Source organism: Rhododendron vialii, chromosome 1a (genome assembly GCF_030253575.1).
Source record: "Rhododendron vialii isolate Sample 1 chromosome 1a, ASM3025357v1".
NCBI classification, from domain to species: domain Eukaryota; kingdom Viridiplantae; phylum Streptophyta; class Magnoliopsida; order Ericales; family Ericaceae; genus Rhododendron; species Rhododendron vialii.
The window spans coordinates 24605801-24620183 of record NC_080557.1 but is presented as its reverse complement, the minus strand read 5'-3'; positions in this window follow the sequence as shown (position 1 = coordinate 24620183).

Here is a 14383-nt window from a genome sequence, read left to right as displayed (position 1 = left end):
TCGTACAGGATACCCAGAATATCTTGGATTCTCATTCCCTTATCAATTCATTAGCTTAGTCCTTTTAGGACTCTTCTCCATAGTTGGCCGAACATCCCATTCCCGTAGGGTATCTTTTCTTGATCCTATTCTCTTGAGATCTTATTCCTTAACGGAATTCCACTATTCTGGAAGCTTCCAGAGCGTTTCTTTTATCTGAAGCTGCTTTCTCCAGAATTCTCCTCCTGTTCGGCCCTCTCGTTGCCGAACAGACTACTTGGACCAATGACTTCTCATGTCACTGTACCTTTATCAATCTCTTGGTCCAATAACTTCTCATGTTTACTGGACCTCAACCCCGTACAGACTTCTTGGACCAATGACTTCTCATGTCGCCGGTCCTTATCGCCAACCACCGTATTGCACTGCGACTTATCCTGTCTTATTCAAACCACGGTCCCACGTACCATGTGTTTGGGTCCTATTTGTACCTATTCGGGAATACGTCCCTACAGTTTATCTGGTAACAATTGAAACTAGAGGGACAAAATTGAGACAATCGTAAAACTAGAGGGAGGACTACGAAAATTTGCCCTTTTAAAAATAAAGAATAACACATATCTACATTTATACATGCACAATACTACGAATTTGCGGGTCCTTACACCGACTGCACTGACACCCCACTTGCAGCATATAATATTTGATTGGAAGTCTTTTTTTTTGTTGGTAAGTACTTAATTTGAAGTCTGTTCTTTTTTTTTTTTTTTTGCTAAACCGATAATAGGTGATATTATAGATCTAAGAACCAAAACATCAGGAGAAAACTCCATTCCTAAACAAGGAATCAAGAAACCAAACAGGAGGGGACTCAGTCCAAAAACTATACTTAACTCCAACTAAACCCACTGCTCCAAACAGACGGAGCACTGCATAAAATAACCAAAAACACCAACACAAAGGTGATAGAAGCTTTTCAAACTGAGAGAAATCCCACACAGGGGACACCAAAGGAGAGAACCAGACAAAAAGAAGAAGAGAAAAATCGGTAATGGAACCGGAGCAGACTTCATCCACCTACCTAGATCTCCCACTCTGGCGACCATGATCTACAAGGCACTACCTCCAAAAGTTGTTGGACTATACAACAGAAAAGGCGGATAAGGGGCGGCGGATGATGGTTTGGGGAGGAGGAGGATAGGGGTGTAGGGGGAACGAGAGAAAACCTTCGAGATCTAAGATCGGGAGATGAAAAAACCCCATTAGGGGGAGAAATCCCTCCCCTCCCATCACCCATTAAGGCGTAAAACCCTGGGAGGGAGATGGGGGCGGCGGTGTTACCAAATTTTTTGATTTCTATCCAATCGATGGAAAATACCAATCGAAGGGAAACTGTTTCGTGATTTTGCTGGAATGTGGGGTGTAAAAGTGGAGTTTGGTTCCTTGCCATTTTCAGGACTTACTTTGGAAACAAACAATGAAATGGATGAAATATGGAAGAAGAATAATAAATGGACTTTATTAATCTCCAAACTAGAAGTACAGCCGACTAAGATAGTCAAGTGAACGATTACAAGTTAAAACTACTCCTAGAAAAGAAAAGATAAAGGCCTGTTGGCGTTGTTTGTTGTATCCTTGAAACTGCCAAAACTCAAACATAAATAGGCCCTCCTAACTTTGAATTTGAATTCTTCCTTCCTATGTGTTAGTTTTTTCTTCAATTCATGTCTTTGTAAAAATAACCTCCACGAAGAAGAATAACCGCAATGAAGAAAAAGTGTGAACACGTTAAATAACCGCTCCTTTGATCATGGGACAGCTGGAAACATCTTCTTTTGCCACCTATGATCCTATCGTCAGAGGCAAGGAAACTGTAATAATCAATCGATGGAAGAATCCAAATCTCATTATTTAATCTATAAGGCCTTATTATGGCTTTATAATAATCACATTAATTAATCAAATCAAAAGTCTCATTGATCTTCCAACAATACCCTTCCATTTATGCCACGTGTCACCCAATCGACGAGTAATATAAAAATCACAGATATGATGCAACAATGCCCCCCTTATTTAGGTGAGTTAAAACATTTAACTCAAGTAAATAATTCCCCCAAACACGTGATTAGCACATGGGTTTCAAACGTATATAACCCTTTACTGTAAGAGTTAGAGCTCACAATTTTACTCTCACATTTGAAAGTTGTCGAGCATAACCAATGCGCCCAAGGCTTCTCCCAGTTCTACAGCTTCACGAAAGAGCAAAGCAAAGAAACAGAGCTCACCAAAGCAAAAAGCTTCCACCAAGAATTATCCACCAGGTATCCTCAATGCCTAAGAGAGACAAATCAAGTGAACCAATTCCTTATCCCGATAATTGATACTTCAACAAATTTCGTGCTTGGACCCATTTATTTTCCGAACGCACCGGATGAATTACCTACCTATTATCCAGTAAATTACGATGAGCCCCTGCTTCTTCGCTTTTGGGCCTTCATCGTACTGGTTGGAGTACCAAAGACACTATTCGATCATGGCCCACAGTCTTTCCATCTTGGAAAAAATGGGTCAATCAAATGAAGAAATACCTAGTCTCTTCATGGCGAGAGATGAATCTCTATGAGGTTATTGATTTATCTATACAACTATTGGAGTTAAACCCTAACCTAATCGCAGCTGCTGCTTGTTTTTGGTCTGTATCTTCCAATGCCTTTTTTCCCAAATGGACCAATGCCCCCAAATATCTTGGATGTTATACATCTAACTGGCCTGTCGAGTTTAGGTGAGGAAGTCAATGCTACCCTTGATCATACACCTTATGAACCACATTTTGACATTTCTGAGGGTCCATGCATGGAGCTATTCAAATTTTATAGCCACATACAGTACATCTGATGACCAGGAAACCTTATTTCATGAGAAAATTGCTTTTTATTTGTATTGGCTCAATAAATATCTCCTATGTGTATCTGATATAAAGATTACCAAGGAGTATGTTCATTTGGCAGTTTGTTTGGCACAAGGCACCAAACTTGCATTGGCTCTTTTTGTGCTAGGAACCTTATATAAAGGGCTTTGGTCATTTGTACAAAGTAAAATAACCAGTAATTGTGGTGGCCCATTTTGGATTCTTCGAGCATGATTGTATGCTTATTTTTCAACAATCAAACCTCTTGGCCAATTCCCTAAAAGAAAAGATGGTGGCAAATGTTTAAGTTATGTTGAATATTTTCTATCACATGAGCTAAGACAAGAGAACACTGCATTCAAGAGGTATTTCAAGACTTTTTATAGTCCTGATCTTTGAGATTTGCCAATTTGGCTTCCTTTTAAAGAATGTTCCTACTCAGCTTCTGAAAGGATAAAGCCAATCCCTCAGCTCATGGTTCCAGCCACAATAGTGAACAACTTTTGGGCCAGTATCTTGATTCCCAGGTTCATTTCTATTGGATTTTCTCCCTTAGCCTCACATTTTGTGAACTGCAGCTTTGAAACATATATTCCAAACCAATGTGCTAGGCAGTTTGGGTTGACTTAAGGAATTCATGTTCCGTATACCCATCCTAGAATCAAGGACTCGGCTAAGAGTAGACCAGTTGTAATTGAAACCTCTCTAATGAAGGAGTTGGTCGGACATTACCAAGGAACAATAGCAGGCTTCGAATTCAGGAGTTTTGTAGCTGAACCCCTATCTACTCCGGCCTTCAAATTATGGTGGGAGTGTGTCCGAGCTACTATTTTTACCAAAGATTTGAGCACTTGCCTTTTAAGGCTGGATTCAGAGAGCAGCAAACCAGGTAAAAAAATACTTTTGTTTAGTTATCCAATCCAATGGTTTATTTCAATTATTCATTTCATCTTTTATTCTTATAGCCTCAATCCCAAAGAAAGTACAAACTTCTCAACCTTCTCATGGTCAAGGGATTAGCAAAAAGGCTATGTATGTTGAAGATTTGATTGCATTAAAGTAAAGAACTAGGAGTTCTTCAACTTTAAACACCAATCAAAATTCTCAAATGTTAGTTGAAACCAATCAACAAGAGAAGACAACTTCCAAAGAAGAAGCTGATGATTTGCAAATCATTGGAACATACCAAAAGGTAAGAATTTTACCTCGAGTATTTTATTTGACCATCAATATATAGTATTTGGTCATTTAACTTTATCATGAATTTAAACTTATCAATTCAGAGGACAAGAAGGAAGCTTCATTTGCAAGCTAACTCAGATGATGATAATGGTTGTGATAAAGGCTCATCTACCAACCTCTCAAGTGTTGTGGATTCTCAACCTTTGGAGGCTAAGTCCAGTATTCCCAAAGAATCACCTCTCAGGCCCCGAGCTCAAATAGATTAAGAAACAACTATGATTATCTTCCATGATTATCTTCCCAAAGAACTTCTGTAGTTTGTTTCCGTGTTGAATCAACTTCCATGATTATCTTCAATACTTGGTGTCACAATCTTTGACCAACCATCAATATCACTTGAAGTCATAGAAAACAACTATGAAATCAATTGATGATGTTCAAATACCAAGTATGCCAATTGATGATTCAACTCTTGAGGTTCCAGTACAAGACGAAGCCTTTCGAGAGGGTAATGAAACACCCTTCGATTTTCAGGGTCAAAATGTATCAATGTCTCCAAAAGATAGAGAAATCGATGAGACAGGAAACAAAGACAATGATCATTTTGTTCCCCAAATGTCAGAGGTTTCGAAGGATAAGGAAATACAACAAGTAACAAATACTGATCCTACTCCCGATACTCACTACAAGAAAAATGAAAATTTGTGACGAAAAAGTGGCTACGAAATTTAATTTTGTCACTAAATGAGTATATTTGGTGACGAAAAAATAAATTCGTCACTGTTTTGACAACTTCCGTGACGAAATAATTTCATCACCAATTATACTTATTGAGCGACGAAAAAAATATTTTCGTCACCAAAGGTTCCCATTTGGCGACGAAATACATTTTTCATCGCCGAAAGCTTAATAAAGGTGACAAAATTATTTTTCGTCGCCAAAGATAATCATTTGGTGACAAAAAATATATTTCGTCACCAAATGAGACCAATTTAGTAACGAAATATTTTTTTCATCACCAAATGCTTAACTTTGGTGACGAAAAATAATTTTGTCACCATTTGAACACTTTCAGCGACGAAAAATATATTTCGTCGGCAAATGGGTACCTTTCGTGAAGAAATTTATGAATTGCGCTTTGTCACTAAATGTATTTCGGACATAACTCTTTACTAAAAATTCCGATTGAGATAATTCAAATTGGGTTTGAACAATAACTCAATTGCCTACAACTTTCATGTTTATCAAAATTGCTAATTTTAATGTTCAAAGGTTCAACATTACATTCGAAAGATATTATCATGTTAAACATATATGTTATATATTAGATATTTCAAATATTTACTGAAAAGTGTGTGTGGTGCAGTTGGTCGGAGTTTGCGCGAAAAACTTAAGTAACTCGGGTTCGAAACCCAACAGGAGCAAGAAAGAAGGATTTTTTTTCCATATGAAAAACGTCTTTTGCAACGAAAAATTTCGTCACCGATTTCTTATATTAGTGACGAAAATTTTCGTCACTGATGTGACCCATCGGTGATGAATTTTTTCGTCGCCAAAAGGAATAATTTATGACAAAAAATTTCGTCGTCAAAAAGCACAATAAGTGATGAAAAAAACTTCGTCACCAATTATTCACTTTTTGGTGACGAAAAGTAGATTTCGTCACCAGGTAAGAATCCTCGACAACCTTTAGTCGACAAATTTTTTTTTCGTCACCTATATTATTTGTGACAAAAAACATGCAATTTGTGACGATTTTCAATCGTCACCCAAAGCAAATTTTCTTGTAGTGACTATTCTGACTGCTGAACCTAAACCTATCCTTTCGATTGAGGCCACCAAGACTCAAGAGCTTCTACAAACTACAGAAGTTCTTCCTATTGCTAGTCAAGAGATGACCATCACTGCAAAAACTCCAATAACTTCTCCCTCGTCAGCTAATGAGGTGAACCCTGATTTAGCCAAAACACCAAATTCTGATTTGGACCTCATGTTGAATTAAGCCAAGTCATACTCTGAATCTTATTCAAGGTCCATTTCTAAGTTTTCAGAGTCTCTAACTCCTCCTGCCTTTTACCAGCTCAATGAGGAAACCAAGGATGAAGTGAAATCCTTCTTTAGGATGTTAGAGCTTCCATTATCTGAGATTTCTACTGTTCATTCATCAGCTTTTACTAGCTGTGTGAATCAGTTGATAACCAAGAATGTCCTTCCACTATTAGAACATATCAAACTTGAAGAATTTGGTTCAAATCTGAGTGAGAACCTAACTATAGCAGCTTACTGTCAGAAAGAAATGAAGGAGAAATGTGCAACTATGAATCAGTTAGCCAATGTATCAAAGAAGTTGGATGCAATGGGAGACAACATTCATCAGTTGAAGAATAAGCTGCAACAAATCAATGTAGAAGAAGCTGAACTTCTCGCCCATTTGGGCCAACTCAGAAAAGAAAGAAAATCCTTAGCACAAAAGGAATTGATCAATCATGAATTGGCCAACATCACTTTGATGAACAAGGGATCAAAGCTATTGTATCTATGGCCAAGGCTGATTTTTTGAAGAACCAAGAGAGATACAATGTTATCAACAACAGATGGAGCTATTTTACCAAGCTCTTCATGGAATTTAAGTCTAAAATTCAATGACTGTTTGTAAATAATAGGCCTATTTGTGTTAGGCCTAGTATCACATTTGAAATTTTTTGCTAGTTTTGTAACTATGTTTAGCCTACTCTTTTGAGGCTTACTTTTGTTTAAGTTGATTCTTGTCAAACCTGTCATATGAGGTTTAATCTCAGCTTGTATTTAATGATCTTTTTGTCAGTATGTTGATATTAACCTCTGTTAACACGGTTAATACTTCAAAATTTGAACAAGCCGCCAAATGACTCTTCCACTTCTTAATAATAGAGGAGATCGTGGGTAATAACTACCTAGAAAACTGAATCGTCATCTTCTTTCCTTGTTTATAAATTGAACCCCACATAAATTTGTTTTCATCAATCAATCTAAACTCCGAATCAAAACCCTACTATATTCTTCTCTTTGATTCATGGCAACCAATAATCATAACCTTGAAACCATGGAAATCGATATGAAAGCACCCACGCCTACCTTTGAAGAAGGTAACTCCTCTATCGATTGTCCACTCTCTCCCATCACAGCCATTTCTGGCTGGGATGATCCTTTACCTTCCAATCCTCCTGCACTATGGGGCATCGAACCACCCACTGAAAGGGTTGTTATAAGAATGGAGATGCCTCCTACATATCCAAACTCAAGCATCCGACGTTCATACGTCAAAGTCAGTTACCAATTTCCTTGGGTTAGGGAAGAACCAAGGGCTATGCTACTAGACTCCTTGCACTCAATGACTTACAGACCAATGCCATTTCAACTGGCAAAGGCAGGTGGAAAACCAAATTTGGAGAGCCATGAGCCCTTTTTGAAAGGGCTAAAAATCAGCAAAACTATTGGAAAGAAGTAGTTCGAAAGCCGTGCTACCCTGTTGATTTTTTAGATGATCAACCAGACATAACCCCTCTCCCTGAAAACCCTGATTGGTTTCAGGAATTAAGTAAATTAAGGTATGATCCCCCACTTTCTCAGGCCCATACGGGATATTCAATTTATGCTGATTCTGACGAAACTACAGCCAAAGAACTAATGGCTGCTTTTGCTTTTTTGGATGTTCATATCCTGGAAGAACACTTCCCATATCTTAATTTTCTGTGGGCATGTGAAACTCTCCAGTTTTATGAGAGTAATCTCATCACCACCAATCTTCATGGGTTTAAATCTCCTTTGCCTCTTATAAGGCTTTGGATGAAAACCAGTACTGCTACTCATTACGATCCATTTTGGGTCGATTATGAAGTGAACCACAACAAAGTAGTCAAGCTCCATAACTTTGTTATGGAACTTGAGAATTCTATTTGGGTTCTTCCTCCAAATCCTTCAAAAAGCCTTCTCAAGAAACACCAAAGTTGGCTAAAAACCAAGACCTACAAGAGAACTAAACTCCTAGCCAAAGCTGAGAAGAGGGTTATGGCCATGAGGCCATTGGTGAACAAGAAGATAAAGATGGATGCAGAAGAAATTGCCAGGGACAAGAAGCATGATTTCCTGACTTATGCTTGGGACAAATTCCATGTTTTTGTGACTTGGAGTTTCCCACACTACTTTGAAATCATCAAGATCGATGCTAAGGGCAATCTCATTGCACCTACTGAATCATAGATTTGTAGGTTCAATCTATGTTCTACTTATGTTTTTAGTTTTTATTTCCTTTTGAGTAGGCAATGTAATATGTTCTTATTATGAATGAAAAGTATGCCTCAATCTACAGGCTATTATGTTAACTATAACCTTACTTGACAGAGCTTCATTTGAAATTTCTAACAAAAGAATACTGGAATGATTTATGCTTTGTCAATTTAATAATCACTAATAGTCGTCATAACCTTCCAACTTCTTTTAGGTTAAACATGCACAACTTTCACGGCTCATAATTAACTATTGCAGTTAATTGTAAACCCTGTACAACTCCCAACTTACTCCATTTATTACCAATACATAATGTAATACCAAGAAGATCTTATTTAAAGTCTTTTAAATGCTCTATTATCTTCATGAATCGATTGATTCCCAAGGAGATGGAAAATATGCCTTTAAATATTTTCCATTGATTGTTCTTTCATGGACAATCCCGAGAATCGATTTCAACTTGTATGCTCCACCCCTAAGAACTTTCAACACACAAAATGGTCCCGCCCATTTTGGAGACCATTTGTCAAATCTTCCTTTCTTTTTCTTGTCTAAAAGCAAAATTGCCTTCCAAACTAAATCACTTTCCGCGAATGACTTTTCATGGACTCTTTTATTATACACCCTTTCTAACTTTTTCTTTTGGGCTTGTATATTATTTAAGGCATCTATTCTGGACTCTGCTATTCCATCTAGTTCTTGATACATTGCTTCTTCAAACTCAAAATTACATGGATCATAATGTGTAGCAACTCTCTAAGAAGTGACATTGATTTCGACAGGTAAACCTGCAGCTTGACCATATATCAACTCATATGGTGTAGCCTTTGTTCTATCCCTTTTTGATATTCTATAAGCCCACAAAACTCTTGGCAATAAATCATGTCATTCTCTGGGATTATCAGTAATCATTTTGGACAAAGTATTTTTAATAATTTTATTGGTAGATTCCACTTGTCCATTTGCTTGAGCATAATAGGGAGAAGAGTTTAAAATTTTGACTCCATATGAACTAGCATAAGCTATTACCTCCTGACCATTAAACACAGATGCTTGGTCAACCGTAATTGTTTCAGGAATACCAAATTGACTAGAAAATATATTCCTCTAAGAAATCAATCACTTGTTTTTTAGCCATACTTCTTAACGGAATGGCTTCTGTCCATTTTGTGAAATAATCCGTAGCCACCATTACAAATTCATGTTGTAAAGAAGAATGAGGCTTGATTTCACCAATCACGTCGATTGCCCAACCTCTAAAAGGCCAAGGTTTAACAATTGACTGTAAATGAAAAGCTAAGACCCTTTGAATTGTTGACATTTTTTACAACCCTTTGCATATGCAATGCAATCTTTTCTTATAGTTGGCCAAACATAGCCATATCTCTTAATTAACCATTTCATTTTTTCTCCAGATTGATGTGATCCACAAGTTCCCTCATGAACTTCACCCATCACTGTCATTGTTTCAGGCTTTGTAATACATAATAATAAAACATCATCGGATGACTTTCTAAATAAATCATCACCTAAAATGATATAATTGACAGCCCTTTGCTCTATATTCCTATCTGTCTTTTCATTTGGGTTTTCCAAAAACTTCTTTATTGGAATTCTCCAATCATTAAATAGGTTTATTTCCATAACATCAAAGTCATTTCTATCTCTAGAGAAAGGCAAGAATCTCTTTTGCACTCTTATTTATTTTTCATTTTGCCCTTCTGGGATCCTAACCCTAGAAGCAATTTGTGCCATTTGATTGGCCTCACCATTTTCTTATTTATAAATATGTTGTAGTTGCAAATCATCAAATTATGATATAAGAATTTTAACTTTTCGCAGTTGTAATTCTAATAATGGATGATTGCACTTATATTCACCTGTTACCTGTCGAATCACCAACTGTGAGTCTCCTGTAACACTTAAATGTCTTATATTCAATACTTTTGCAATTTCTAAGTCAATAATTAAAGCTTTATATTCAGCTTGATTATTGGACAAGATTTTGTTCTCATCTAGTTGAAAAGAAAACTGTAACAGTTCTCCTTTGGGAGATGTAAAAATTACATCTACTCCAACTCCTCTATCAGTTTTAGAACCATTAAATGATAGTTTCAAGGTTTTATTTCAACCATATGAATCTCAAATTCATCCTTTTCCATTAACATATTAGGAATTAGGATGATTTGCGAAAAATCGGCTAATGGTTGACCTTTTACTGCCTTTTGATGCACATATTGTAAGCAATATTCTATTAATGCTAAAAGCCATTTGCCTTGTTTACCTCTTAATATAGGCCTTATCAAAATATATTTAATAATATCAGCTTGTGCAATCACATGCACTGTTGATGGCAACATATTATACCTTAATTTAATTGCAGAAAAATACAATCTAAGGCATAACTTCTCAATTGGTTTATAGTTTACTTCACACTCTTTTAATCTTCTACTAAGATAATATATGGCTTGTTCATGACAATTTTCATTGTTTTGAGACAAAAGACTACCAATCGACTGATGATTGGTTGAAATTGTAATGCCTCGATTTTCAGAATAAAAATCAATGGCATTAAATATGAATTTTTGAAAATTTACTTTATTAAAGATCAAATCCCAAAATAAATAATTCAACATAAGGATTCATTTATTACAAACCAATGTGAAAAATACTAAAATAGTCTTTGTGGTAATGAGATAGACAGAGCACAGAGTCAACTCCTAAGCTTGATATGGATCCCAAGCATACTCTGGCTTGACTCCCATCTTCGGATTCTCTTCTGGATAATACTACTCGCCTTCGGGGTTTTGCGCCTCTTCTTGGTTTTCTGCAAAATCTGGCACGGATGCCAGGCAATCCGTACCTGAGTGATGGAGTTCACCCAGGAGAATAATCCAACCCAACTACCCCGCTTATTCTACAACTAGCAGGTAGACAGATAATATTGATACGAAGAAGTAAAACATAGATTTTACACATAAACTAGTTATTACTATCCGTTAGCCTATGTGTGATCTAAGATCTCATCCGCGAGATCTTTCCTCCCCAACCACTAGTCATGTCCTGTCCCATGAGATCACTTCCTTTTGCTATCACAGATACACCTAAGTTATATACCGAGTGTGCATCCCAATAACTACAAACAAAGGGAAAACTTATCATGTCATTACATAACTAGGCTTCGCCTATCTTAAACATCACTTCACAATCATCACTGGACTCCCGCCAATTTCAAATCAATACTTCTCAAATCACGCCTGCAGACAATCTCTAACATCTCAATACTTTCCAATTTATCCATTACCTAGCATCGTCTAGGTGAATTCTATTCGCATACTACCCCATGCATCCAAGGTTCAATCTAACATATATTTAAATGTCAGAACAGTATACAAGTAATCACAATGATAATTGAAATAAACAATAAGCGTAGAAATCACGTAACTTTTTATGAATGGGTCGTTGCCCTTAATCTTGTATGTCCAAGAAGTTAACAATTAAGCAAGAAACTTTTATCTAATTATTAAGAAGGAAAATAATATTTTTTGTCAAAAATTAGTAAGCCTAGGCTTATACTAGTTTTATTTAAGAATTAGATAGATTAATAACCATAATAAATAAATAAAATAGATAATAATATTATATGAAGTAGCATGACCTTAAAACGAGTCCTACAGTCCTATGCAACATGTTCGAGTATCAAAAGTTGGATCCGGAGGGTCGCAGGATTATTTAAAATAAAGATATTAACGAAAGTTGCCAAATTAAAGTAAAATAAATAGATAATAAATAATCTAATAAATATAATATGTTGAGGTTAACAAGGTTTCATCTTAGGAAAGTAAATAGTCTAAAAAAAATTATTCGGGCCTTAATGACATGGCTTATGAGGTTGCAAAGATTTTTCGTTTGAAAACTTTGTAAAATAACTAATAAGTAGATAATAAAAAATTGGATATTAATAATATATCATCTTTGAGGTGCGAGGAGTCTAGAAAAAATAGTTTGGGTGTCAAAAACATTGTTCGGAAGGTTGCAAAATGGTTTCGAACCAATTTTAATGAAAACCAAATGGACCTCGCGGCTGGGGTTTCTACCGCAACCTCGGCACTGGTACCTGCGGGCCGCAAGGTTGCGTCTAGAATCTTTTTTTTTTCTTTTTGCCGTGGTTTTGATGCATGGGACCTATTGGAACTACAGGTTAGGCTTAAAAACACCTAATATACTTAGAGGAGAGGTTGGATAGGATTATAATACCTAGAATTGTTCGGATTGGATTGAAAACAAAACTTTGGAACTTTAAGAAGATGACTTCGGTGTTGGCCGAGGGGAAACCTTGGGGTTGAATTGAGTGTTGTTTGGCGATGCTAGGAGTTATAAGAACTGTTTGGAACGGTCAATTTGGGTTTCGGTTGGTTTTAGAACACACACCCACTTTTCTTTCTCTTTCTTTCTCTCTCTAAAACTCCATTGATTGGAGCTCGAATTCTTGAAATTTTCTCTCCTATTCTGACTCAGTGGTGTGTAGGAAGATGGTGGCGTGCTCGTGGGTCGAAGTGGTGGGATATTTATAAAAGAATTTTGAAGAGGGTGATAAGATTGCATTTAATGGAATTGGATTCATGGGATTTGTAATGGATGAATTGGGGCCGATTTTGGGATTAGAGAGGGAGCTAGAGATGGATAAGAATGTATTAGTTTCAGTTTATATCTTGGGGGTGAAGGATTTTTAGTTTGGGCAATGGGGATGAACTTGGTTTTTCTTGGAGGGAGTTATTACTGGAGAGAGATGGAGCTGTGAGAGGGGGAGAGCCTGTAGGAGAGTGAGGAGAGGGAGGTGGAATGGTGTATGCATGTACGTGCATGCATGAGTGTAAAAAATAATAATAATAATAATAATAATAATAATATTGCATGCATGTATATAATTGCATGCAAAATTAAATAATAATAATAATAAATATATTTGTGTGTATATATATATATATTAAGGAAAAGAATATTATTATTATTAATGATACTTATTAATAATATTAATAATGATAAAAAAATGGGTTGTTACATAAATATACAATTTCAATGGGTTTACTAGATATTGGTGGCATAAGAACAAGAGGCTTAACTAATGATTGTTTTAAAAATTCAAAAGCCTTCTGATGTTCTTCATCCCACCTGAAATTCTTTTGAGATTTTAGCTTCAAAAGTGGTGAAATAGCAAGAGTCTTCCCAGATAAATTAGAAATGAATCTTCTAAGGAAATTGACCTACCCCACGAACTGTTGGAGTTCTTGTTTATTTGTTGGAGGTTGTACTTCCATTATGGTTTTAGCCTTGTCCTTATCAATTTCAATTCCTTTCTTATGCACTAAAAATCCCAGGAAATTTCCAGCAGTGACTCCAAAAGCACACTTTGTTGCATTCATCTTCAACTTGTATTGCCTCATCCTCAATAAGACTTGCCTCAAATGGTCAATATGCTCATCGAATGTATGGGATTTAACCACTACATTATCAATATAGACTTCCATGAATCTTTCAATTAAGTCATGGAAAATTGTATTCATAGTCCTTTGATAAGTTGCACCTGCATTTTTCAATCTAAATGCCATCATAATCCATTCGAATAATCTAATATACCCCGGGCATCTGAATGCAGTTTTGTGTGTATATTCTTCAGCAATAAATATCTGGTTATAACCAAAATATCCATCCATGAAGGAAAGAAATTGATGGCCTATAGTTGCATCAACCAAATGATCTACAACAGGCGTATGATATTCATCTTTAGGTGATGCTGTATTCAGATTTCTAAAATCAATACAAATTCTAACTTTTCCATTCTTTTTAGTTACAGGAACAATGTTGGAAATCCATTCTACATATCTAACAGGCCTAATGAATTTGGCTTTAAATAATCGTTCCATCTCTTCTTTTTTTTACTTCTCTTCGTACTTCAAGCTTCATTTGTCTTGGGGTCTGTTGGTATGGAACAAAATTCTCCTTAATAGGAATCCTATGTTCAACCAATGATCTATCCAAACCAAGCAT